Raw genomic sequence first — 27,472 nt, 5'->3', positions numbered from 1 at the left:
AAGTGTGTCCGGAAGTAGAAGGAACTTTAGGGCATTGTGGGGAAGTATGACGCCAGACTAGATATTGGCACCAAATATAACCAGTGTGTTCCTATCGATATGAATTTGAAACCTCATTCTCCAGCATTGGATCTTTCATGGATTCACATGCTTAGAATATTCCCCGTCGTCAGGCTGGGAATCCTCATAGGTTATATAGACCTTTTCCATAGGAAAAATTCCGACACTTTTGTGTCCTATCTACGTCGTTTTGGGCCGCGCACGCCGGCGCCACTAAGGACGTAGAGGTATATATAGCCCCGCCCCCGCGGCTCCCTCAGATTTCAACCGTCTTCCAAAGTGGTAGGATTACCTCGCGTATCTGCTATTTGGTTAGGTTGTACTTTCTACTTCTGCGCCTGTTTGTTCCTTTCAAGAGAATGTCTGGAAAGGCGTTGTTTCGTCCGTGTGCTACATGCGGTCTTAAGAAGGTGTACAAAGGGGATGGTCATATGGACTGCATTTACTGCCTTCTTCCTCACCACACTGCGGACACTTGTGAAATCTGTCAGGGTTTCGCCCAGAAAACCCTCAAAGATCGAAAAAGACGCCTTGTCGATTGGCTCAATGACGGAGCGGGTGCGTACCCGGCATCGGAGGTGGGCTCCACGGCCTCAAGAAGTAAGTCGGAACCCCCTACGAAGAAGGCACGTGCTGCCGAAAAACGACCCTCGGAGTCTGCCGAAAAACGACCCTCGGAGAAACATTCGGAGAAACATTCGAAGGCCTCCTCTTCACACAAGACGCCGTCTTCATCGTCCTCATCTAAAAAGGAGAGAAAAGAACCACCTAAATCCTCCTCAGGAGACCGTCATAAGTCTACCTTGAGTCGAGAGGCCGCAGCCAGCAAGTCGGCCCCAAAAGTGGCGGGAACACCTCAAAGCCCTGCGCCACTGGCTTCGTCGACGACCAGCTCGTCGACTCCTCCGTCATCGGCGGCTCCTTTCACGTTTCAAACTGCGGCGGTAGGAAACATATCGTCGACGGTGGTTCTGTCGATGGGATGGCAACCGGAGGTTTTCGATCCCGTTCCGCCGGAGGCCCTGCTGCAACCAGAGGCGACTTTCTCCATCTCGTCGGCTGACGAGGAAAGTAACACGGTCGCACGCCCAACTGATCTGGGGCTGCAGCCGACCAGCGTGATGTCGCTCTTGGGTGGGGGTACCATCCCTACAACCTCGTTGTTACTGAACCCCCAGGCGGTTCTTTCCTTGGAGGTGCTAAATACGCTACAGAAGCTATTACAGCATTTGGACACACAAATACCCCAGCCTAGTGCCCCGGCACGGCTACAGCCTACGCCATTCGTCGACGAGCCGGGCCCGGCTCCTCGCTCGACGACCAGGATTACGGCCGCTTCACACGCGGCGGAAGATTGCCCTATCCCACAAGAAGAAGGAGAACTACAGGACTCTGACCGTGAAGGATCAGGTTCAGACATCTCACTATCCCCCTCGAGGAACCCAACTTGGGACTCTGAAGCAGAGATGGAAGTTCCGAGAAGCCCGGCGCAGCCACCCCCACCTGACGAAGTGGGTGCATTCCATTCCATGCCATGATGAGTAAGGCGTGTACGGAGTTTGGCCTAGTCCCTGAAGAAGCGAAAAAGGATTGTTTTCTTTTTGATCATATGGGCAAGAGAAGGAAATCCATATTTCCCATCCCGATTTTGGACCATGTCTGGCAAGAGGGCCTGAAGACCATGCGTCACCTGTTCTCTTAACCGGCAGTGAAAGGTTGTTTGGAGAAGAAGTTCAAGGCTCCGGAATCGACTCCCAAGTGCCTGACGTCTCAACCTTCGCCGGAGTCGGTGGTATCTGCGGCAGCGGCTAGAAAGGCCAGGTCTCAACATAAATGCACGACCCCGCCAGACAACGAGGCCAGGAGACGGGACGCTTTCGGCAAGAAGGTGCTGTCCGTCGGCGCGACTACAGTTAAAGCAGCCAACTCCTTGGCGATTATGTCTAGGTATGACAGGGAAATGTGGCACTGACTGGCTCCTATCTTGAAGCATTTGCCCGAGGAACATAGAAAGTCCGCCATGTTGCTAGTACGGGAAGGAGAGGAGGCCTCCAACCATGCTATAAACATTGCCGTCGACCTAGCCGAGTCCGGTTTCAAACAAATCAATAATGGCGTAGTTCTACGTAGACAAGCCTGACTCAAGTGCACTACGTTCAGATCGGAGGTGCAATATAAAGTCTTGGATATGCCGTGTGAAGGGGAACAACTGTTCGGTGAAAAAGTCGATGAGGCCTTGAAGGGCATGAAAGAGGATACTGACACAGCGCGGTCACTCGGAACCCTCCAGAGTGGTAGGAATTTCCGTTCCTTTCGTCCTTTCAGAGGGGCTTCTGGTAACTCCTGGTTTGGGTCATCTAGAGACCGAGGTTTCAGCAGACCCTCCTACTCGTCCCAAGGCTACAGGCGTGCGGCCCAATCTTCTCGTATAGGCAGAGATTACCAAACCTCCACACGGCGGGGTGCCTACCCTTCGTCGACGAAAGATAAACAATCCATGAACCAACAATGCCATGTTTCAGGACGTCCTGGGGAGCCGAGTGTCTCGTAGCATCGACAAGTGGGAGCACATAACAGACCAATAGGTTTTGGACACGATTCATCTGGGCCACTCTCGTTCAAGGACAAGCCACCACACTTTCCACCGGTGTTCTCGGCCCAGCCCCACCATCGAAAACTACTGCAGGAGGTGGCGCTTATGCTGCAGAAAGGGGCTATAGAACTGCTCCCGGTGGCAGAAAAAAGGACAGGGAGTGTACTCCCGGTACTTTGTCGTCAAGAAACCAAATGGAAAATGGCGTCCCATTCTTGATCTACGAGCGCTCAACAAACTGCTCAAGAATGTAAAATTCAAAATGCTGACGCTTCAGGAGGTGATCTGATCAATACAACCCGGAGATTATTTGTCGTCGCTAGACCTTCAGGACGCATACTTCCATATCCCGATGCGTCGACGGCACAAAAGATTTCTGCGGTTCGTCGTCGGACTAACCCACTATCAGTTCAAGGTCCTCCCGTTCGGTCTAAAATCGTCCCCCAGGACGTTCACCAAATGTCTGGCTCCAATAGCAGCCTGGTTAAGGAAGGAAAGTCACCATGTGTACCCTTGTTTGGACGATTGGCTAGTGAGGGGACTGTCTCCTGAAAGGGCACAAGAAAGCCTAGATGCCATCCTGTCCCTCCTGCAACGTTTGGGCTTTGCAGTGACCTTCGACAAGTCCTCGTTAAAGCCATCAAGGACCTTGGTCTTTTTGAGGGCAGAGTTCCACACACAGTCGGGGCTGGTGAAGCCATCCCTCGAAAGGATTCACAGACTGCAACAAAAGGCATCGAAATGGGAGGTCGACACCAGAGTGTCAGTACGAAGGTACATGTCCCTGCTGGGGACCATGTCGTCCTGCATACCCTTGATAGACAATTGTCGCCTCTTCATGAGGCCTCTTCAGGAATTCTTGGCGGATCGATGGGCACAGAGTCAGGGTCGCCGGTCGGACAAGTTGACCATCAACGGCCAGCTCATGCAGGCGCTTCAATGGTGGAGAATCTCCATACACCTAACGAAGGGAATGCCACTACTGGAACCTGCGTTCCAGAAGACAGTGGTGACGGATGCTTCTCTAACCGGGTGGGGAGCACATCTGGACTCATTACAGGTTCAGGGTCGTTGGTCATCGGAAGAGTCCTCCCTCCACATCAATCTGCTAGGGTTGAGGGCGGTGCGTTGGGCCCTAAATTCCTTTCTGCCACAGATAAAGGGCTCAGTCGTGAGAATCATGACAGACAACACGACAACAATGTTTTATCTACGAAAGCAGGGAGGAACTCGCTCCAGGAGCCTGTCGACGGAAGCCCAGGAGATCTGGCATTGGGCCCTACAACACGACATACATCTGTTGGCGTTCCACTTACCAGGAGTAAAAAATGTGCAAGCAGACGCTCTCAGCAGGGAGATGAATTGTCTACACGAATGGGAACTGAACGACCAACAACTGCACCGTGTCTTCGCATAATGGGGTCATCCGGCCCTCGATCTCTTTGCGACGAGAGACAACAAGAAATGCTCCCAATACGCGAGCAGGTGGCCACAACAAGACACGCTTGGGGACGCGTTCTCCTTCCCATGGACGGGCAAGTTTCTGTATGCCTTCCCCCCATTTCCTCTCATCCGTCGGACTCTGCAATGGATCCACAGATATCCTTGTCGGGTGATCCTGGTGGCCCCGTATTGGGCCAGACAAGTGTGGTTCTCAGATCTACTTCACCTCTCAGCGGCAGAACCGATGAGGTTCCAGAAGATCCCCAACCTTCTGCCTCAGGAGAAAGGGCCGTTTGGCATCAAGTCTGACGGCCTGGCTCCTGGTTTCTCCGAGATTGGCGAGTTAGCGATTCCAACGGATTGTCGTCGCATTTTGCAAGCTGCAAGGGCACCTTCCACGAACACTTCATACACATACAAATGGAAAAAGTTCTGCATATGGTGCGCAGGTCAACCAGGTCTGGTTCCGCTGGCGATCACAACGGAACAACTCCTACCATACTTGTTGCTCCTGGCGAAAAACGATGTATCTGTTTCATCCATAAAGGTGCATCTGGCTGCCATCTCGAGATTTACTCGGAAGAGACATTCCACTCCATTGTTCAGTGACCGCCTAGTTAAACACTTCCTTAAAGGGTTGTTTCGAACCTTTCCTCCCACGGAGAAGTTTCCTCCGATCTGGAGTCTGAACCAGTTCCTGGCAGCCCTGATGAAACCCCCTTTTGAACCAATGTCGTCGACATCAATAACATTTTTGTCTTGGAAATTGGCTTTCCTAGTGGCCATTACTTCTGCTCGACGCCTGTCAGAAATACAAGCTCTAGTGATCGACCCTCCGTATTTGAGGTTTTTCAGTAATAAAGTTGTGCTGGCCACTAACCCGCATTTCATACCTAAAGTGCCTTCCATGTTCCATAAACGCGCTTCTATAGTGTTGCCTACATTCTTTCCAACGCCGTCTTCAGTGGCAGAGAAGACTCTCCATACATTGGACTTGAAAAGTGCTTTAAAATGTTATCTATATCGCACTCAAAGCTTCAGAGACACGAGACAACTCTTCGTAGCTTATGGCCCTGCGGCTAAGGGTAAAGCGATTTCAAAACAAGGACTATCCAGATGGGTGTCTTCGGCCATTTCCTATTGTCATTCCAAGGCCGGAAAGCCGCTAGAAAAGCGTCCAAGGGCCAATTCGACGAGATCTACATCGTCGTTGATGGCTTTGTGGTCCGGAATTCCGCTGGGGGATATCTGCCAGGCGGTTTCCTGGTCGGTACCACACACTCTTACCCGACATTACTGTCTCGCAAAGCAACATGCTGAAGATACACAGATGGGGCGTGCAGTACCACGTCACCTGTTCCAATAAGGTAAGCCCCAAGTGGGGTTACATCCTTCGGCAACTATGCTTTAAAGTGTCGTTTCTTTCACGGTTAACATGCTATAATGTAATGTGTTGCCATAGTAAATGGGCATTGTGATTATTGTGATGTTGGTTTGCATACACGCCTCCAATGTTGGGGGATACTGCTATACAATCTATTCTAAGCATGTGAATCCATGAAAGATCCAATGCTGGAGAAGGGAATAGTTTCTTACCTGTAACTCCATTTCTCCAGCATTGGTATCTTTCATGGATTCACATGCGCCCGCCGGCCTCCCCTGAGCATGCAAACCAGAAATCCCCCCATACTACTTTGGGGGGCTGAAATCTGAGGGAGCTGCGGGGGCGGGGCTATATATACCTCTACGTCCTAGTGGCGCCGGCGTGCGCGGCCCAAAACGACGTAGATAGGACACAAAAGTGTCGGAATTTTTCCTATGGAAAAGGTCTATATAACTTACCGAGGATTCCCAGCCTGACGACGGGGAATATTCTAAGCATGTGAATCCATGAAAGATACCAATGCTGGAGGAATGGAGTTACAGTTAAGAAACTATTCCCTTCTGCATTGTTCATACCATGTTGTCCCAGTCCAACCTCATTTTCAAATCTCATACTTCAAATGCCAAAGCTAGTCAATCTTTGAAGAAAGGTCAAAGGCTTACAGCGACATACAAATTCTCCTTTATTTCATATTCATCAAACTTATTCTGTATGTGTATTAATTCATGCAGCTGCACATGTGTGCAGTCAAGATAATAAAATACCTGCTACTACTCATAACAACAAATCATCCCCAATACATAATACAGATACTCAAATTTCAATACATTTGCAAGTGAGTGCTTTGTGCAAATAAGCAATGTTATGGGCAGCACACTCGGCACTAACAACAATTCTAGTTGTGTAAATTTCCTACAATAAAACACGCCTAATAACAATGACATATTGATAAACAAACTCCTGCTAGTATGCCTGTACTAGTAGATGCACTATCCTACTATGACCTAACACAAGGTGATTTAACAGTTTCCTTGTAGACCATGAAGTCTCAATTCAGACCTCACTCAGAGACCTTGGTTTGCCGCTATAATGTCATGAATACATGCTCTTAAATTGATTGCGAATTGTTAACATATCTTCAGACAACTTTGGCAATTTTATTCAGTGTGAATTGTTTTTAACCAGGAGATCTTTATCCACCGTCAATCAATCTTTATCATCATATCGATATATGTGCCGTAGATATTCATCAAAAATGTTATACTTACAATGTGTTAAAAACACATACAATTAAGAGTGATATTAATTGAAAGTTGAAACCAAAACGCTGAGCGTATCTGATGTGAGCTTGTGAGCTCCCTCGGTGCGCTAGATAACATATGCTGGAATATCCTGCTAAAATTCACATGAAGACTGACAGATGGTGGTAAACCCTTGAGGAACCTTATCACCAGATACGACCTAAAATTGAGGAGGGCTAGCTGTGTTTTCGTGGAGCAATTCACCGGGGAAACTGATGGCAAAGCGTGTCTGCCATCTTGAGTGAGCCTTGTCTGGTAGGTACCTGTGAATGGGAGAGAGCTGTGGGACCTGACCCGTGGATCTTGGAACACGATCACCCAATTGTGTTCTCCCTGCTAGATGCATGGACCTCCTCTTGCCTGCTACGCTAGGCCCACTGTGTTCTCATGAGCTGGGACTGAAGATTGCACAGATAGTGGGAAGCGCACCGAGCCAGGATCACTGGGAAAGGCGCTGGAGCGTTCACTTGCTTGACCGGACCTGGTCCATGGAAGGGAGTGTGTAAACCTATTGTAGTGCGGCCGATTTGTGCCATGGCCATCCTCTTTGGGGGAACCCGAGTGAGGAAGGATAACGCCCTGGGGCTAAGGGACTGGCGAGTGAGATGCACGGAGGACTAGGGGGTGCAACTAAAGCGATGTACCTAGTCATGGCTTTTGGGATCCTGCAGAGGCCAAGGCCACGAAGTGTGTTTGCTTTGATGCAGCAGCTGTACCTTTACCACAAGGTGTGCGCATGGTATGGTATAGTCCAGCACGTATTAAGTGCAAAACACCTCAACAGGGAAGCATCAAGGTGCTGAAACACGTGGGCCCAATCGACCCATCCGAATTGTTAACATATCTTCAGACAACTTTGGAAATTTTATTCAGTGTGAATTGTTTTTAACCAGGAGATCGTTATCCACCGTCAATCAATCTTTATCATCATATCGATATATATGTGCCGTAGATATTCATCAAAAATGTTATACTTACAATGTGTTAAAAACACATACAATTAAGAGTGATATTAAGCTCCCAGCTTAATCTCCATGCTGAATCTGTTGGTAGTCTTCATGATCATCAGTCTGGTTTCAGAGCTGCCAGAAGCACGGAAACTGCTCTCCTGAACATCCGTGAGGACCTGCTCTCGAACCTTGACTCCAACACTCCGTGTGTTCTCATTTTGCTCGATCTCTCTTCTGCCTTTGATACTGTCAACCATGCCATCCTGCTCAACCGTCTCTGTGATAACCTGGGTATCACTGGTCAGGCTCTGGCGTGGCTGACCTCTTTCCTCTCCAATCGACCCTCCCAGGTCCAACTGGGGTCCTTCCTCTCTGACATCTTTTTCTCTACCTGTGGTGTCCCCCAGGGATCTAACCTCTCTCCCTGGGCTGTTCAACCAGTATCTGGCACTCCTTGCCCACCGCATCGCCGCTCTCTGCCCCAACTTTCAGTGCTATGCGGCTGATACCCCGCTCATTTTCAGGCTACCCTCGGCCTCCTCCTCTCCTTCCCTCATCTCTGACTGTCTGCTATCCAGGAATGGTGTGCCGCCAATGGCCTCTGCCTTAATGCCAGTAAGACTGAGATTCTACTCATCGGCACACCCACTACCTCCTTCCCTGCAGCTCTCTGGCCAGCCTCTCTTGGTCCTCTTCCTGCTCCTACCTCCAAGGCAAAAAACCTTGGGGTCATCTTCTACTCCACACTCTCCTTCTCTCCTCACATATCTGATGTCTCTAAGAAGTCACACTACCAGCTGCACCTCCTCAGAGGTATTCTTCCTTTCCTCTCCTTCCCCCAGAAGCTCACTGTCTCCCGAGCCCTGGTTCTTTCGAAGCTGGACTACTGTAACAGCCTCTATCTTAATCTGCCTGCCTCTACTCTCCACCCTCTGCAACTTATCCTGAACAGGACTGCGAGACTTGTCCTTGGCCTCAAGCCCAGGCACTGTATCTCTCCAGGACTGAAATATATACACTGGCTCCCAGTGGCTGCGAGGATTAAGTTCAAAACACTCTGCATTGTCCACAAGGCCTTCCGGGGCCTGGGGCCTAAATACCTTCAACTCTCTCTTCCTAAATATCTTCCTTCTCGAGCTCTTCGCTCATCAGTCTCCAACTCCCTCAGTGTCAGCCGCTTCTCCAAGCAACGAGTTGGGGGTAGATCTCTCTCCGCGGATGGGCCTCCCTCTGGAACAGCCTTCCTGCCTCCCTGAAACTTGAGGAGAACCATCTCCGGTTCCGGAAGCACCTCAAAACCTTCCTCTTTGCTTCTGCTTTCTCTCCCCCTCTCCCTGCTAAATTCTTGACTGAAACTGCACTGAATCTGCAACTGGGCCACTCTCACCGATCTTGGTCCTTGGCCCAGCCACTCTCCACTTGCACTGCCTCCCTGGCAACCCCTGCACTGCGGGTCTGTCTCTGTATCCCTACAGCCCCCCTTCCCAGCACTTGTCTGCACTTACCTTGTACTTGCCCCCAGCTGGCCCTAGTATTTATTTGTTGTTCTACTTACCCTGTACTGCACTTTCCCCCCTCCCTTTCCCCTTGCACTTTTCCCTTTCCCTCCACCCATGCACTTGCGAGATCTGAATGACACCTGGCCTAGTAGGATCGCTGTCTGTCTTCCCCTTGTTCCCCCCCTCCCTGCCTTGTCACGCCTTGAAACACTTGGCGCGTTACAAATGCCATATTATATCATATTATATCCGCAAGAGCCAAAATCAGAAAGTACCCACCCAAGCCCACTGTCATTCCAACTCACAGAAGAAATAAGAAAGTCTTTAGTTTATGGTGAATGTGCAGATGCGCTTCAATCCCCCCGCAAACTCGTTGCGTGCAGACATCTACCTGGGGCATAACGGAGGAGTTTGGAAGTGATAAAGTTAGCCGATAGACCATACAATGCACAATGTCTTAGATGCACAATGCACGTCTAAAACTTTATTCGTTTTTCCACCACCAGCCAGTTCAAGATGGGAAAATGTGCTCTTTGACAAGCTTTCACCAGCACACTGGCGGCTGCATTTTTTATTCTTTGAAGTGGACCGATAGCTACCTTTGGCAGGCCAAGGTATGAAGCTTTACAGTAATCAAGCCGACTAGAAATAAAGGCATTGGCTATTGGAATTTCAATGTGAAAAACCCCAAAACTCCAAATTATGTTTGAGAGACGTTAGATAAAAGAAACGAGCTCTAAAAACTTGGGAAATCTGGCTCTCCAACAAAAATGAAGAGTTAAGCCTGAAACCCAAGTTCCTAGCTTTTTCCAAAGGACAGTTTCCTAAAGTAGGGGGCCCAGAATTCAGACATTCATTCAGACGCACATGGGCTGACTGTATAAACTGGACACGTCCGTTGCTCAGTCTTCTGGACATTAAACTTGAGCCTGTTTTGATGCATCCACAGGCTAACCTGCTCCAGACAAGATTTCAACCTATTTTCCCAACTTGTCTCACCCTCACCAAGCTGCAACATTAGCGGAGTATCATCAGCGTAGATCTAAGAACGATCTCCAGCCGACCTCATTAAATGAACCAATGGTCTTGTATATACATTGAAAATTAGCATGTATGCAGGAGCTTGGGATCCACTGATGGCAGGGGAGATATCCTGTGCAAATCCCCTTCTCCAGCATGGGGTCTGGCATGGATTCACATGCTCATGAATATTCCCCATCGTCAGGCTGGGAATCCTCGGTAAAGAAAAAACCAGTATCAGTTTCGTTTCTGATCTGTCTTTCGTAGTAATAACCAATCACTGGTCTCTGCGTCATACTGACCACAGCCAATGACTGCCCTCTACCTAAGCACCGCCTCTGGCAGCCATCTTCAGATTTGGAAGCACGTGAAGTGGCAGTATGACCAAGTGAAGAGCCTCAGAGGGGTAGGCGGGAGGGTTCGCATGTGAATCCATGCCAGACCCATGCTGGAGAACAACAGTTACAGGTAAGTAACTTGTTCCTTCTCCAGCATGGGGTCTGGCATGGATTCACATGCTCATGAATAAAGAATACATAGTACACACATGCACAACCACGGAAGGTGGCAAAGGCTCAACATTAAGCATTACATCAAACTCAACATTAAGCATCTTACCTCCTCACCAGGCTCACCTCAGGCGAACAGGTTGCGCAGCACTGCTTGGCCGACCCTGGACTCCTCCCTGGAATCCCGATCGACGCAGTAGAATTTCGTGAAGGTGTGCGTCGACCTCCACGTAGCAGCCCTGCATATGTCCAGCAGGGGCACACCAGAAAGGAACGCCGTAGTAGCTGCGATCGCTCTGGTGGAATGGGCTCTCGGACGGCCAGGCAGCGGTCGGTTTGCCAACCGATGACAATACATGATACAGCCGGAGAGCCATCTGGAAATGGAAGCCTTCGAGAGAGCCTTCCCCTGATTGACAGGTCCAAAATTCACAAAGAGTTGTGACGTCTTCCGAAAACACTTCGTGCGGTCCACGTAGAACTTCAGCGCTCTAGCCACATCCAGCGAGTGCAAAGTCCTCTCAGCCGGCGACGAAGGTGACGGGAAGAACACAGGCAACACCAAGGGTTCGTTGAGATGGAAGTCCGACGGTACCTTGGGCATGAAGGAGGGGTGCGTCCTGAGCACTACCCTCGTGTCGTGAAAAGTCAAGTACGGGGCCTTGCAGGAAAGGGCCTGGATCTCTCCCACCCGTCGTGGGGAGGTGATGGCCACAAGAAACGCTGTTTTTCACGACAGAAACTTCAACGGGGCCGAGTGCAGAGGCTCGAACGGAGGTCCCATGAGCTTGGTCAGCACCACGTTGAGCTCCCACGCCGGGGCCGGAGCCTTCACCGGCGGGAACGATCTGAACAGTCCCCTCATGAACTCTTTCACCAGACGATGAGACCACAAGGACGTCCGGCCCGTGGTTCTGGTGTATCGGGAGATCGCAGCAAGATGAATCTTGATGGACGCGTGTGCCAGTCCAGCTTTGGCCAGCGTCAGCAGGTACGGCAGTACTTGGGGAGCCGTAATCCGTAGAGGGTTAATCTTCTGTGCCTGGCACCAGACAGAGAACCTCTTCCATTTGTGTCCGTAGCATTTAAGAGTCGAGGACGCCCTGGCCTTTGCAAGAACCTCTCTGCAGTCGGCCGGTCTGTCGTATCCTCCAAACTCTAGCGCCGCAGGAGCCAGGCCTGCAAGTTCAGCGATTTCGGGTCGTGGTGGAGGATGGCGCCTCCTTCCCTGGAGAGTAGATCCGCGTCCACCGGCAGCTTGATTGGCGGGGACGCTGACAAGTCCAGAAGGTCCGGGAACCATATCTGCCTCGGCCACGCAGGTGCGACGAGGATCATCCTGCACCGCGACCTCTTGAGCTGGTTGACGAGCCGGATTAGCAGTGGCAAAGGAGGGAACGCGTAGAGGAACAGGCCCTCCCAGGGGAACGAGAAGGCATCGCCCATGCTCCTCGCCTGGGGAAACCTGCTGGCGAACCTCCGGCACTTGGAGTTCGTCGCCGTCGTGAACAGGTCGATCTGGGGTGTGCCCCACTGTCGGAAGAGGCGATCCACTAGATCCTGCCGTAGTTCCCACTCGTGGCACGAGCGCAGCTCCCTGCTGAGTGAGTCGGCGATGGTGTTTTTTATCCCTGCCAGATGAAACGGCACCAGAAACATCCTTTGGGCGACGGCCCAATGCCACAGGTCCTGCGCCTCCTTGGACAGCGCTGGAGACCTGGTTCCGCCCTGTTTCCTGATGTAAAACATGGTGGTGGTGTTGTCGGTGAAGATCCTCACCACCTTGCCCTTGAGGAACGGAAGGAAGGACCTGAGGGCCCAGAACACTGCACGGAGCTCCAGGACGTTGATATGGAGGGACTTCTCCGTCGGGAGCCAAAGGCCTTTCGGGTGCAGATTTTCGGTGTGCGCTCCCCACCCTTCCAGGGAGGCATCCGTGGTCACTGTCTCCTGGTGGTCTGGGGTCTGGAAGTCCATGCCCGCCGTCAGATGCGCGTGGTTGCCCCACCACCGGACCGCTCGGCGGAAACTCTCGTCGAGTGTGATCCTTTCCTCGAAGCCGCCCGTCGTTTGGATCCAGCGCGCGTCCAGGAACTCCTGCAACGGGCGCATCCGGAGCCTGCACATGGGAATGAGGTAGATGCAAGAAGACATCATTCCGAGGAGGGACTTGATGGACCTCACCTTGGCCGCGTCGGAAACCAACATCCGCTGTACCTTGCCCAGAATGGACCTGGTCCTTTCCTCCGACGGGGAGGCCAGAAGGGACACTGTGTCGAGCTTCGCTCCCAGAAACAGTGCGTTTTGCGCAGGTACCAGGTGGGACTTGGCGTAGTTCACGGAGAATCCCAGGTCCGTGAGAAGTTGGTCTGTCCTTGCCGTGTGATCCACGGCGAGCTCCCTCGTCTTGGCTCGGATGAGCCAGTCGTCCAGGTAGGGGTAGAAGTGGATCCCCTCGCGGCGCAGCTGCGCCGCCACCGGTGCAAGGCACTTGGTGAATACCCTGGGTGCCGACCGTAGTCCGAAGGGGAGGGCTTTGAACTGGTAGTGACGCCCTTGGACCACACACCTGAGGAATTTTCGGTGCCCCTTTAGGATGGGAATATGGAAGTAGGCATCCTCCAAATCCAACGACGACAGGAAGTCTCCTTCCTCCAGCTGCCCCAGGACGTGCTGGAGGGTGACCATCCGGAACTTCTGTGCCTTGATGAACTTGTTCAGACGTCACAGGTCTAGGATGGGGCGCCATCCCCCTGTCTTCTTCTTCACGAGGAAGTATCTCGAGTAAACTCCGGAGGCCCGAAGACTCTTTGGGACGAGTTCGATGACGCCCTTCCTGAGCATCGCCTTTACCTCCAGGAGAAGCTGAGGGACGTGAAGCTCTTTCCTGGCCACGGGGGGGACGCGCGGGCACCTTCTTTGAAACTCGAGCGCGTGGCACCAGGCTAAGGCGTCCAGCACCCAACGGTCGGTGGAGATGGACTCCCACACGCTGACGAAGCTCGCCAGCCGGCCTCCCGCCGGGGTGCTTCGGTGGGGGCCCGACCCCACGGCCGGTTCAATCCTGTTTCGACGAGGCTTTGCCGCCTTGACCTCCTTGGCGACGACGGCGGGGTCCGCCAGACTTGCCTCGTCCTCTGTAGGCCTCCTGAGACGACGAGCGGGCCGCTTGACGGTAGGTGGAGAAACCGCCACCGGAACCTTTGGAGGCGCCCTTGCCTCCGCTGCTCCGAAAGGGCGTCCGCCGTTGCTGCAGAACCCCAAGGGCCCGGGCCGTCTCAGTGTCCGCTTTAATGGCCTGAAGGGAATCGTCCACTGTTTTCCCAAACAGGTTGTTCCCATCGAACGGCATGTCCAGGACTCTGGACTGTATGTCTTGACGGAAGTCCGTAGCCTTGAGCCATCCACGCCGCCTAAGGCAAACGCCGTTGCCCAACTGGCGAAACCCAGTGTCGGCGATGTCCGTAGCAATAGTGATGGCGTGGTCCGACGCCACCTCGCCTTCCTGTAGGATCTCCAGGGCATCCGCCCTCTTGTCGTCCGGTAGGAAGTCCAGCAGGGGAGCCAGTTTGTACCATAGCTCCCTGTCGTAGCGGGCCATGATAGCCAAGGCGTTGGCCGCTTTAATCGTCGTCGCTGCAGACGAGATGACCCTGCGTCTCATAGCGTCCAATTTCTTTCCCTCGCTGTCCGGTGGGGAAGTCGATGTGGAGGCCGCACCCCCCCCCCCCCGCTTTCTTCCTGGCCGCCGCGGAGACGACGGAATCCGGGGTAGGCCGCGCGCGGAGGCACAGGGGGGCCGCGTCCGGGACCCGGTACTTCTTCTCGTACCGGTCTCTTCTAGCTGGCGTCGTGGAAGGGTTCTTGAGGAGGGCGAGGCCCTCATCCCAAATGTCGTCCAGTAGAGGCACTGCGAGGACCGTCTTCCTCTTGGCCTCGCGCCGTTGATAAAGGAATCCTTCCTTTTTCTTCTCCTCAGGGCAGAGTTGGAAAAGCTCGGATGCCCTGGCGATCATGGAGTGGAACGATCCAATCTCGTCGGGCGGAGAAGCCCTGGTGGGAGGTGACGACGGTAGATCCTCGTCGTATACCTCGTCGTCCGTACCCGTCGCTGCCGTGTCAGTCCCCGTATCATCCCCTCGGGTGGACGGGGAGGAGGGCTGGACGGGGCGGGACGGCTGAAAAGGAGGTGAAGGGTGAATCCTTCTTTTCTTGGGCGGGGGAGCACCAGAAGGTCCCGGTTCAGGATCCCCCGACGGGAAAGGTTCCTCCGTCGGGAAGGGTAGTCTCGTCCTTATCTCTGAACATAAGGACTGTATAGCCAACAAAATGGCCGCCGAGTTGTCTTGCGGCACTGGCAGAGGGGAATCCGACGGGCGATCAGGGGCCCCGTCGGCACCCTCGACGATGTCGTCACCTGCGTCGGGATCCATCCCGACGGGCCGGTCTTCTTCCACGCCAAGGCCGTGGCTTAAGACCTCAATCAGCTCTTCCTCTGAGGTTGAGGCCGAATCTACGACAACGCCCTGCCCCCCCTTTTTCTTCCCCGCCGGGGGTTTCACGGGGGTCCTATCGATGGGCACAAAAGAGGACTCCCTCCGAGGTGGCAGGGAGACTCTGAGCCCCGAGGTCGCCACCACTGGTGTAGCCTCCACAGGCTGAGCCAGGGCCGCCGCGACAGTATCGATAGAGGGCTTGGCCGGATGGATTAAGGCCTTCACCACCTTAGGTGCGCTCACCGCCTTATCCTTGAGGGGGGGGACACTGCCTCGCTCCCCCTCCGATGGGGCCTTCGAGCTCGACCGGGGCCTCTCCAGGAGCTTCGCCGGGTGCTCGCCCTTCCTCTTACCCGACCCAGAGCGTTGGCTCGTGGCTGAAGGTGCCGGGGAGGGTGCGCCCTGCCTGGCGCCCGTAGAGCCCGACCGTTCGGCGCTCCCGGTGCCAGCGGACTTGCGGTGCTTGGCCTTGTGTTGGACCCCCGTCGCCGGGGCGTCCTCAAAGGTCTTAGAAGACCGCTCGGATTTCTTCTTCTTCTTCTCGCCTGACGGGCTCTTCCCTTCCAGCCAGTTGGCGAGACGTTGATGGCGGTCCTTCATGGTCCCGCAAAACGCACAGTCCTTCTCCACGTGCGTCTCCTCATGTAAGCAGTAGAGACAAAAGGAGTGTTTGTCCTCCTTAAAGACGTTCTGCAGCTGGCATCCAGGGCAGATCCTGAACAGCTTTCAGGGCGTCGAGCTTCCCTTCTCCTGGGCCATGTCCGGGCCTGAGAAACTTCTGGAGTCCTCCAAAAGCGTAGCTCGACGAAATCTTCACCCTTGAGGGGCGCAGACGAATCCGACACGGGTCCCCGTTGATCGGATGGAGAGTCGGTGGAGCTTGAGGCTCTTTTGACCGAAAAAACAAAGTTTTTTGAGAAAAAACGTGAAAAAATAGCACTAACGCTCGAGAGCAATAGCACGAGGATACCAACACATGAACGTGCGGTAAAAATCTGAAGATGGCTGCCAGAGGCGGTGCTTAGGTAGAGGGCAGTCATTGGCTGTGGTCAGTATGACGCAGAGACCAGTGATTGGTTATTACTACGAAAGACAGATCAGAAACTTGTTCCTTCTGGCACACTTGCACTACTGAGTGGTGTGTGTTTTTGGACTATAACCCAGAATGGTGATAGGCCAACAGCAGCAGATGCTGGATCACTTTGAGTTACAGAGGGAAGCATGCCAAATTATCCCCACAGACCACTGGTGTCTATGCCGGGACCACCTCAGCGGCTGAGACTAAAACATTGGAACCACTCATGAAGGCCATTAGACTATCGATCCTCACTTGAAAATAAGAGACAATCTGGGGTCGTGGAAGTGTCGCTGGTAATGGCAGACCATAAGAAAGTGAATTAAAGGGTCACTGAGGTTGAACAGATGGTTGGCGAGGCAGACGATGTACTCTCTGTCCTGCAGGTCAGGATGAGTGCACTGGCTGATGCAACACAATCCCTGGAGGAAAGGGCAGAGAGCCGCTCCAGAAGATGCAATGTGAGGTTCTCCAGCATGGGGTCTGGCATGGATTCACATGCTCATGAATATTCCCCGTCGTCAGGCTGGGAATCCTCGGTATAGAAAAAATCAGTATCAGTTTCGTTTCTGATCTGTCTTTCTCAGTAGTAACCAATCACTGGTCTCTGGGTCATACTGCCCCCAGCCAATGACTGCCCACTCCCTAAGCCCCGCCCCTGGCAGCCATCCTCAGATTTTTACCGCACGTTCAAGTGTTGGGAGTCCTCGTGCTTAGCTCTTGAGCTTTTGCTGCGTTTTCGTGCTTTTTTCAGGAGATTTTCTCATTTTTTCGGTTAAATAGAGCCTCAAGCTCCACCGTTTCTACATCCGATCAACGGGGATCGGTTTCGGAGTTTCTACGCCCCTCAAGGGTGAACATTTCGTCGAGTTACGCTTTTGGAGGATTCCAGAAGTTCCGAGGCCTACCCCAGACATGGCCCAGGAGAAAGGGAGCTCAACGCCCAGGAAAGCTGTTCAGGACCTGCCCTGGATGCCAGCTTCAGAATGTTTTCAAGGAGGACGAGCATTCGTTATGCCTCTACTGTCTCCATGAGGACAAGACGCACAAGGAAAAGGATTGCGCATTTTGTGGGAACATGTCGGAGCGTACCATGAAGGATCGCCACCTCCGTCTCGCCAACTGGCTGGAAAGTAAGAGCCCGCCAGGCGAGAAGAAGAAAAAGAAGTCCGAGTGGTCTTCTAAGTCCTGTGAGGGTGCCCCGGCGACGGGGGCCCAACAAAAGGCTAAGCACCGCGAGTCCGCGGGCACCGGGAGCGCCGAACGGTCGGGCTCCTTGGCTGCCAGGCAGGGCGCATCCTCCCCGGCGCCATCAACCATGAGCCAACGCTCTGGCTCGGGTAAGAGGAAGTCCGAGAACCCGGCGAAGCTTCTGGAGAGGCCCCGGTCGATCTCGAAGATTCCGGCAGAGGGGGAGCGAGGCTCGGACCCTCGGCCCCAGGCGTACAGAAGGTGACGTTGGCCTTAATTCACCCTGCTAAGACCTCGATTGAGGATGTCGCCGCGGCCCTGGCTCAGCCTGTGGAGGCTACACCAGTGGAGGCGCCCTCAGGTACCAGAGTCTCCCTGCCACCGCGGAGGGAGTCGTCTTTCAGGCCCTATCGAGAAGACCCCCACAAAGTCCTCGTTGGAAAGGGTGGGGGAGGGGCTGGTGGCCATCGTGGATACGGACAAGACCTCTGAAGAGGAGCTCATACAAGTCGTGGAGGAGGCCCAGCCCATCGGGAGGGATCCCGACGAGGGCGACGACGAGGGCGACGGTGTCGCAGACGAGGCTCCTCAAGAGCCCTCGCTCCTGTCGTTTCCGGCGCCGCAGGACACCTCGGCGGCCATTTTGTCAGCCATCCAGTCCTTATGCTCGGAGATAAGGACTAGCTTGCCCCTTCCCCCGACAGAGGTACCTGAGCCAGACCCGACGGGGGAACCGGAGCCAGGACCTTCGCAGAGCCCACCACTTAAGAGGAGGAGGACGCATCCTAGGCCTCCTCTCCCGCCTCTGCGGCCTTCTCTGCCTTCCCCCCGGTCCACTACCCACGGGGATGATACAGGCATGGACACGACTACGACGGGTACGGATGACGATGGAGGCGACGACGGGACGTGTCCCCCGTCGTCCCCGCCCGACGAGATTGGATCCTTCCATGCTATGATTTCCAGGGCATCCAAGCTCTTCCAGCTCTGCCCCGAAGAAAAGAAGAAGGAAGGGTTCCTTTACCAACGGCGAGGGCTAAAAGGAAGACGGTCCTCGCCGTACCGCTTCTTGATGACATCTGGGATGAGGGGCTCGCCCTCCTCAAGAACCCTGCCACGGCTCCTGCGAAGAGTGCCTTAGGGCGCAACCTACCCCGGATTCGGTCGTTTCGGCGGCGGCCAAGAAGAAAGCGGGGGGGCATCGGCCTCGACTTCAACCTCCCCGCCGGACGGCGAGGATAGGAAGCTGGATGCGATGGGACAACGGGTCATCTCATCTGCAGCGACGACCCTCAAGGTGGCCAACGCCCTGGCCATCGTAGCCCGCTACGACAGGGAGTTGTGGTTCAAGATTGCCCCTCTGTTGGACCTCCTTCCGGACGCCAAGAGGGCTGAGGCCCTGGAAATCTTACAGGAAGGTGAGATTGCCTCAGACCATGCCATTACGGTGGCTACGGACATCGCCGACACCAGTTTCCGTCAGTTGGGCAACAGTGTTTGCCTGAGACGACGAGGATGGCTCAAGGCGACGGATTTCCGCCAGGACGTACAGACCAAGGTTTTGGACATGCCCTTCGAAGTGAACAACCTTTTTGGCAAGGCGGTTGATGAGTCCCTTCAGGCGATCAAGACGGACACTGAGACGGCCCGTGCACTGGGTGTGCTCCAACAGTGACGGCCGTCCTTTTGGAGCTCCGGAGGCAGACAGGGTGCCTCCAAGGGAGCCGGCAGCAACTCCCCTACAGGGGACGCGGCAAGTCAGGTGGATCCCGCCGTCGTCGCCAAGGTGGTCAAGGAGGTAAAGCGGCCTCCAAGCAAGATTGAACCGACTGTCGGGTCGGGCCCCCTCCGAAGCACCCCGGTGGGAGGCCAGCTGACGAACTTCGTCGGCGTGTGGGAGTCCATCTCAACCGACCGTTGGGTGCTGGACGCCCTGGCCCTGGGGCACGCCCTCGAGTTCCAGAAGAAGTGCCCCCGCATTCCTCCCGTGGCCAGGAAGGAAAATCACGTCCCTCAACTGCTGTTGGAAGGGCGATGCTCAGGAAAGGTGCCATCAAGCTCATTCCCAAGAGGCTTCGGGGTTAGGAGTTTACTCAAGATACTTCCTCGTAAAGAAGAAGACAGGAGGATGGCGTCCCATCCTGGACCTGCGACGACTGAACAAATACATCAAGGCACAGAAGTTCCGGATGGTCACCCTCCAGCACGTGCTGGGACAGCTGGAGGAGGGCGATTTCCTGTCGTCGTTGGAGGATGCATACTTCCACATACCTATTCTAAAGAGGCACCGAAAGTTCCTCAGGTTCGTGGTGAAAGGGCGGCACTACCAGTTCAAGGCCCTCCCGTTCGGATTAAAATCGGCACCCAGGGTGTTCACCAAGTGCCTAGCACCGGTGGCGGCGCGGCTGTACCTGCAGGGGATCCACGTCTACCCCTACCTGGACGACTGGCTCATACGGGCAAGGGAGCTTGCCGTGGAACACACTGCGAAGACCATACAGCTGCTCACGGACCTGGGGTTCTCCATCAACTTTCCAAAATCCCACCTGGTCCCGTCGCAAGTCGCCCTGTTTCTGGGAGCACAGCTCGACACAGTGGCGCGGCGGGCCTCACCGTCGGAGGAAAGGATAAGGACCATCCTGGGAAAGGTGCAACGTCTGCTAGCCACGGACGTGGCCAGAGTGAGGTCTATCAAGTCCCTCCTCGGAATGATGTCCTCCTGCAGTTTTACATTCGGAAGCAGGGCGGAACCAGATCCGCTGCCCTATCCAAGGAAGCCCAGGATCTGTGGCATTGGGCCGTCGCCCAAGGGATGTTTCTGGTACCCTTTCATCTGGAAGGGATAAAAAACACCATCGCCGACTCACTCAGCAGAGAGCTGCGCTCGTGCCACGAGTGGGAACTGCGCCAGGATCAAGTGGACCGACTCTTCCGACGATGGGGCGAACCCCAGATCGATATCTTCGCGACGGCGGCAAACTCCAAGTGCCGGAGGTTCGCCAGCAGGTTTCCCCAACCGAGGAGCATGGGCGATGCTTTCTCGTTCCCCTGGGACGGCCTGTTCCTTTATGCGTTCCCGCCGTTGCCGTTGCTACTCCGGCTCATCAACCAGCTCAAGAGGTCCCGGTGCAGGATGATCCTCGTCGCACCGGCGTGGCCGAGGCAGATCTGGTTCCCGGACCTTCTGGACTTGTCAGCGTCCACACCAGTCAATCTGCCGACAGACGCGGATCTTCTCTCCAGAGAAGGAGGCGCCATTCTTCATCACGAACCAGAGTCGCTGAACTTGCAGGCCTGGCTCCTGCAGCACTAGAGTTTGGAGGATACGACATCCCGGCCGACTGCAGAGAGGTTCTTGCGAAGGCCAGGGCATCCTCCACTCTCAAGTGCTAAGGACACAAATGGAAGAGGTTCTCTGTCTGGTGCCGTGCACAGATTATTAACCCTCTGCGGATTACGGCCCCTCAAGTATTGCCGTACCTATTGTCTTTGGCCAAGGCTGGCCTATCTCACGCTTCCATAAAGGTACATCTGGCTGCCGTCTCACGTTACACCAGAACTACAGGACGGGCGTCCTTGTGGTCTCATCGACTGGTGAAGGAATTTATGAAAGGACTGTTCCGATCATTCCCGCCGGTGAAGGCCCCTGCCCCGGCGTGGGAGCTGAACGTGGTGCTGACTAGGCTCATGGGGGCCCCATTCGAGCCTATGCATTCAGTGCCGTTGAAGTTTCTGTCGTGGAAGACAGCATTCCTCGTGGCCATCACCTCTGCACTACGAGTGGGAGAGATCCAGGCCCTGTCTTGCAAGCCTCCATACTTGACTTTTCACGACATAAGGGTGGTGCTAAGGACGCACCCCTCCTTCATGCCCAAGGTGCCGTCGGACTTCCACCTCAACGAGCCCTTGGTGTTGCCAGTTTTCTTCCCTTCGCCTTTGTCGCCGGCTGAGAGGACTCTGCACTCGCTGGATGTAGCTAGAGTGCTGAAGTTCTACATGGACCGCACGAAGAGTTTTCGGAAGACATCACAGCTGTTTGTGAACTTTGGACCTGTGAATCAAGGGAAGGCTCTCGCGAAGACTTCCATTTCCAGATGGCTCTCCGGCTGCATCATGCACAGTCACCGGTTGGCAAACCGACCGTTGCCAGGCCATCCGAGGGCCCATTCGACCAGAGCGATCGCTGCTACTACGGCGTTCCTGTCTGGTGTGCCCCTGCACGACATCTGCAGGGCTGCTACATGGAGGTCGACGCATACCTTCACGAGATTCTACTGCGTCGACCGGGATTCCAGGGAGGGATCCAGAGTCGGCCAGGCAGTGCTGCGCAACCTGTTCGCCTAAGGTGAGCCTGGTGAGGAGGTAAGAGTTGCTTAATGTTGAGTTGTTGTATAGCTTGATATTGAGCCTTTTGCCACCTCCCGTGGTTGTGCATGTGTATACTGCTATGTATTCTTATTTCTAATGTTTGTTAATCTGCTTAGAATCACATGCTGTGCATAGGTCCGACATCCAGTGGTCACTGCGGAGTATTGCATTTTGTTTTTCGTAGTCGAAAAGGGGACGTCGACAAGGCGTGTCTGTAACACTATCCCTATAGTGACGTGTGTTGTACCCACAATCCCTCACGCGTCGAGGTCCCTCAGATTGTTTTTTTCCGCCCAGCTACTGGTCGCCTTTACGCGGAGCTCCTCGAGAGACATTGCAGAATTCATCTCCTCGACCTTTGGTCGTTTTCCTATATTAATATAGAACATATTGATCCCCCCCTCGACGCTGTTGTGAAGCTGTCTCCGCCGAGCAAGATCTTCGACGGAGGGGACGAGCGGAGGAGATCCTTCGGCGTTGCCGAACACATGGCCTGGCCTCGCAGGCCAAATACAGTAGGGAGAGTGGGGGTCGTGGGACATCTCTAGTTCTTTTCTGAGAATGCCTTTCCTTTTCCCCTTCCTTTCCCTTGGGGTGGTTATCACGTTTTGTTGCCTCGGCTATGGAGAGGACACCCTTTAGGTTTTGCCCGCTTTGCAAGGGCAAGTTTACTTGGAAGGACAAGCATTCACGGTGTAACCGCTGCTTGCCCCTCGATCACAAAGAGGAAGGTTGCACGGCTTGTCGGCTTCTTAAGCCGAAGACTCTAAAAGACCGTAGGGTCAAGAGGTGGGCAGCCTACGCTATGTCGAAGGCCGACGCTCCACCCACCGTCGCTACCTCCGACAGTGACGAGGAACGTGATACCACGACCTCCGCTACGGAAGTCGAAAACCCCCCTAGAGAGCGCACACACGCTTCGTCGTCTGTCCCCGGCCCCGACGGGCTCGGCTCACGCCCTGCTTATGGGGATGAACACCCCGGCGACATTGACGCACACAAGACCACACATAAGCACACAACCCATGGCTCTTCTTTGCCGAAGGCAAAGAGAGCATCAGCGCCCAAGGAGACGCAGGTTTCACTGGCGGCCTCCTCGGACCGTTCGGGTTCGAAGCCCCTCTCGCAACCGCAGCCGCGACCAGCGACTGGGCTTTCGGCAAACAAGGGCGCCGCCCCCAAATCATCGGCCGGAGCGCATCAGCAGAAAGCGCATGCCGCCGTAGAGCGTTCGACACCCATAACGTCGAAACCACAGCTCTCCGCTGACAAACGAGTCGCTGAGAGCTTGGCGAGGATCGTGGTAGCCGACGCCCACAAGCGTACGCCGAAAGACTCGTCGAGCGCTACGCAAAGGTCGGAAGACACGCCGAAAACACAGGGACGATCTCCTTCAGTCGAAGGGATTCCCAGCACACCTGAAGGCTTTTCGGAGGGCGACGGGACACTTTCCTCGACGTTGTGGGAGAGGTCGAGCTGTTTTCAGCTACAAGACACCAATTTACCCCCGCTAGACCGCTCAGGGGTACCCCATGAAACCATGGAAAGGCTCCATCTCTGCATGGAAAGAATGGAGAGGTTTATGAATGCCCAAAACCCTCCCACTCCAAAGAGAATAAGAGAAGGGCCTCAGGAGGACCCCAGGGCCAAAATTCCAAGATTAGTCAATCCCCACCAGGACACAGCCTCAGACTTCCATAGTGTGTATGACCTCACTGGGGAAGAACATTATTTTGAGGAAGAGGATGATTTTATGGACGAGGAAGAGGGACGGAACCAGGAGGAAGGTCTGGAAGACAGCCCAGACTTGGTAGGAGAAGGCTTCGGAGAAAATCCAGAAGAAGGACCTTCTCACCCCTGGCAATCCCCATCAATATATTCCGACACTGATGTCCTGAACCTAAATCCTCCTGACAATTCACCTGTTAGAAACACGTCTCCCATTGACGATCAACCCACATTTAATGCCCTGTTGCGCAGAGCAGCAGCACACTTCGAACTGGACACTGGGGAGCTCTCCCCTGAATTAGACTTTGTAGAAAGGGTAATTAAGGAGAAACCCCCGGTCAGTCAGACAATTCCCCTCCTCGCTTCGGTGAAGAGAAGAATCATCCCTTTGCTGTCCACACCCGCACTAATCAGAGGGGTCAATCCTAGAATTGAAAAACTTTTCACTCCTTCACCCTCAGACCCGCTGTACATCAGGGGACATTCCATTCCGGATTCCCTGGTAGTAACCAACACAAGAAAGAGGGCAGGGGTACCACTTTCCACCAGTGAGGCACCACCTGACAAGGAGGGCAAGCGGTTATATGCCCTTGCAAAAAGAGTTACATCCTCGGCCGCCTTTTCGGCAAGAATTGCCAACAACAATTCTTTGCTCGCTAGCTATGCGGACGCGCAGTGGGCCAAACTGCGCAAAGACGCCGAAGAAGCGCCGGAACCATTACGTACACGCCTGCTTTCAACTATTGGCGAAGGAACCCAGGTCAACCAGAGTATTGTAAAGAGCTCTCTGGATGTGGCAGAAACTGCGGGACGTTCCCTAGTTCAGGGAATAGTCCTAAAACGACACGTATGGCTGCGCAACTCAGGGTTCAAACCGGAGACACAGGCGTCTTTAATAAATAAACCTGTTGAAGACTCAAACCTCTTCGGGAAAGCGGTGGATGAGGCTCTGGAGATGGCTAAAAAAGAGTTCGATACTATCAAAACTCTTGACCAAATCTCTAAGCCCTCTACCAGGCGCGGCTATGGCAACAAAGCTTTTTTCGTGGCCAACGCCAACAACAAAACCAGCAGCAACAGTACCCTGCCACCAATTACCAGACCAATAGTGGCCAGTACAGCCAAAGAGGACAGCGCCGGGGCAAAGGAAGAGGGCGAGGGTCCACCCCCAGAGGTTCCCAAGCCCCTAACAACACCAAGTGACGCGAAGATTCGCATCCCCTCCCATGCAACACCGGTCGGGGGCCGGATAACATCCTTTCTGCCAGCATGGGAGGGTATAACGTCAGACCGCTGGGTACTTTCCACCGTAGCCCACGGATACTGCATCGAATTCAACAGTTCCCCAACATACAAACCCCCGAGGGGACGACGCATGTCACCGCAACATCTTGCCATCCTTCTACAAGAAGTACAACAACTGCTGGAAAAAGGAGCCATAGAGGTCGTGCCTCTATCTCAGGTAACGGAAGGTATTTATTCAGTGTACTTCCTTGTACCCAAAAAGGATCTAACCATGCGCCCTGTATTAGATCTGCGCCCAGCGAACAAGTTCATCAAACCCCAAAAGTTTCGTATGGTGACCCTACAGGAAGTGATCCCACTGCTATCACAGGGAGATTACATGACAACATTGGACATGAAAGATGCATACTTTCATATTTTAATGTTGCCAGTGCACAGAAAATACCTCCGGTTCATGATAGAGGGCAAACACTACCAGTTCAGAGTGCTACCCTTCGGCATAGCATCAGCACCGAGGGTATTCACGAAGGTACTGGCAGTGGCAGCGGCCCACCTGCGCAGGTTGTCCATCCCAGTTTACCCTTACCTCGACGACTGGCTCATAACAGGGGATTCTTACGAAACATGCTTCTCCAATACCCAAAAGACTGTAGACCTTTTGTTCCAGTTGGGCTTCTCCATCAACGAAAAGAAGTCCAGCCTAGACCCCAGCCAAATCAAACAATTCCTAGGGGCTCTAATTCAAACAAAGGACGGCCTCGTCTTCCCCTCCAAAGAGAGGGTCCAAAACATGTTGTTTCAGATCCCTCAATATGTGACCGGTCGAGAGGTGACGGTACGCAAAGCAATGCGCTTGCTAGGCATGATGGCGTCGTGTATTTATTTGGTACCTCACGCGCGCCTGCGCATGCGCCCAATGCAGGAGTGGCTCAACAGCCAGTGGTGTCAGGCCAGCGGACTATGGGACGACCTAGTGGTGGTCTCGCAGGCCTTAGTTCTCTCGCTACGGTGGTGGACAAAAGAAAACCTAGAAAAAGGGAAACCCTTTGCCACACCCGCGGCGGAAGCCACTCTAACCACAGACGCAACCCTCACAGGATGGGGGGCTCACCTATCCCATCAAACTGCTCACGGAGAGTGGAATCCGAACGTAGCATCCAAACACATCAATCTTCTGGAGCTACTAGCGGTGTTCAAGGCGCTAAAAGCCTTCAAGGAACACCTACAAGGCAGGACAGTGATGGTCCTTACAGACAGCACCACAGCCATGTATTACATCAACAAGCAGGGGGGAACCCACTCTCCAGGACTGTCCAAACTGGCCCAAAACATATGGAAGTGGGCTCTCAAACAGAATATGTTCCTTCTGTCACAACATGTACCAGGGGAACTCAATCTGCTGGCAGACAAACTCAGCAGAGATTTCCCCCTGCCCGAAGAGTACGAATGGCGACTGCACGAAGACATCGTCTTCGACGTCTTCACACAATGGGGGTTCCCAGAAATAGACCTGTTCGCAACCCTGGAGAACTCACAATGCCAAAGTCACGCCTCCAGGTACCCCCAGAACCAATCCAAGGGGAACGGTCTGTCGATTCAATGGTCAGGGAGATTTGTTTACGCTTTTCCCCCGACTCCCCTTCTCAACAAGGTAGTGCACAAGATGCACCAGGAACAAGTAACCATGATACTGGTGGCCCCAATGTGGGCCCGACAGCCATGGTTCGCTCACTTGATGGAGATGTCTCTATCTCCCCCAGTGAAACTCCCCTGCCCGTACAACATGCTGTCACAAGACAGGGGCAGGACTCTGCATCCATGCCCCCAGAACATGAACTTAGCAGCCTGGCTCCTGAGATCATAGAATTTGGACATCTACAGCTCCCACAGAGATGCATGGACATCCTCAGGGAAGCCAGAAAACCTAACACTCGCCACTGCTATTCTAGCAAATGGAAGAGATTTGTCATTTGGTGCAGAGGAAAGAGCATCAACCCAATTGACTGCTCTCCCACACATATTATTCTATACCTGACCCATTTATTGGATTCAGGTCTAGTGTTCAATTCCATTAAAGTCCACCTAGCGGCACTTTCTGCATACACCACTTCCCAACTCAGTGTCGTGGTGGAAGATCCCTGTTATAAAGGCCTTCATGGAGGGAGTAAAGAGAATACACCCCCCGATAGCTGACCCAGCTCCCGGATGGGACCTTAACGTGGTACTTACCAAACTCATGGGCTCACCATTTGAACCCATGCACAAAGCATCTCTTAAAGACCTCACTCTTAAGACTGCTTTTCTAAGAGCTATCACCTCCATCAGGAGAGTAAGTGAACTACAGGCTCTTTCTGTTCTAGACCCCTTTGTTACAGTTCACAAAGATAAAGTGGTTCTACGCACTCACCCAAGGTTTGCTCCGAAATTCATCTCAAAATTCCACGTAAACCAGTCTATAGAACTACCAGCGTTCTTTCAAAATCCTTCCAACTTGGGAGAAAGGACTCTGCACACACTAGATGTCCGCAGGGCGGTCATGTTCTACATGGAAAGAACCAGACCACTGAGGAAGACTAATCAGTTCTTCGTCTCGGTGGCAGCAGGAAGAGA

The 27,472-nt window shown here is 53.7% G+C and overlaps 1 protein-coding gene across 3 annotated transcripts in view; it reads left to right on the top strand.

The window, feature by feature from the left end:
* The window catches only part of FASTKD3 (FAST kinase domains 3), a 661,001-nt gene that overhangs the window by 492,281 nt on the left and 141,248 nt on the right, over window positions 1–27,472 (top strand). The gene's annotated exons all lie outside the window — the stretch shown is intronic.

This window comes from Ambystoma mexicanum, chromosome 5p (genome assembly GCF_040938575.1).
Source record: "Ambystoma mexicanum isolate Mex_15411 chromosome 5p, UKY_AmexF1_1, whole genome shotgun sequence".
Taxonomy (NCBI): domain Eukaryota; kingdom Metazoa; phylum Chordata; class Amphibia; order Caudata; family Ambystomatidae; genus Ambystoma; species Ambystoma mexicanum.
The sequence above is the reverse complement of the archived record's forward strand: the minus strand, read 5'-3'. Positions and strand labels throughout refer to the sequence as shown.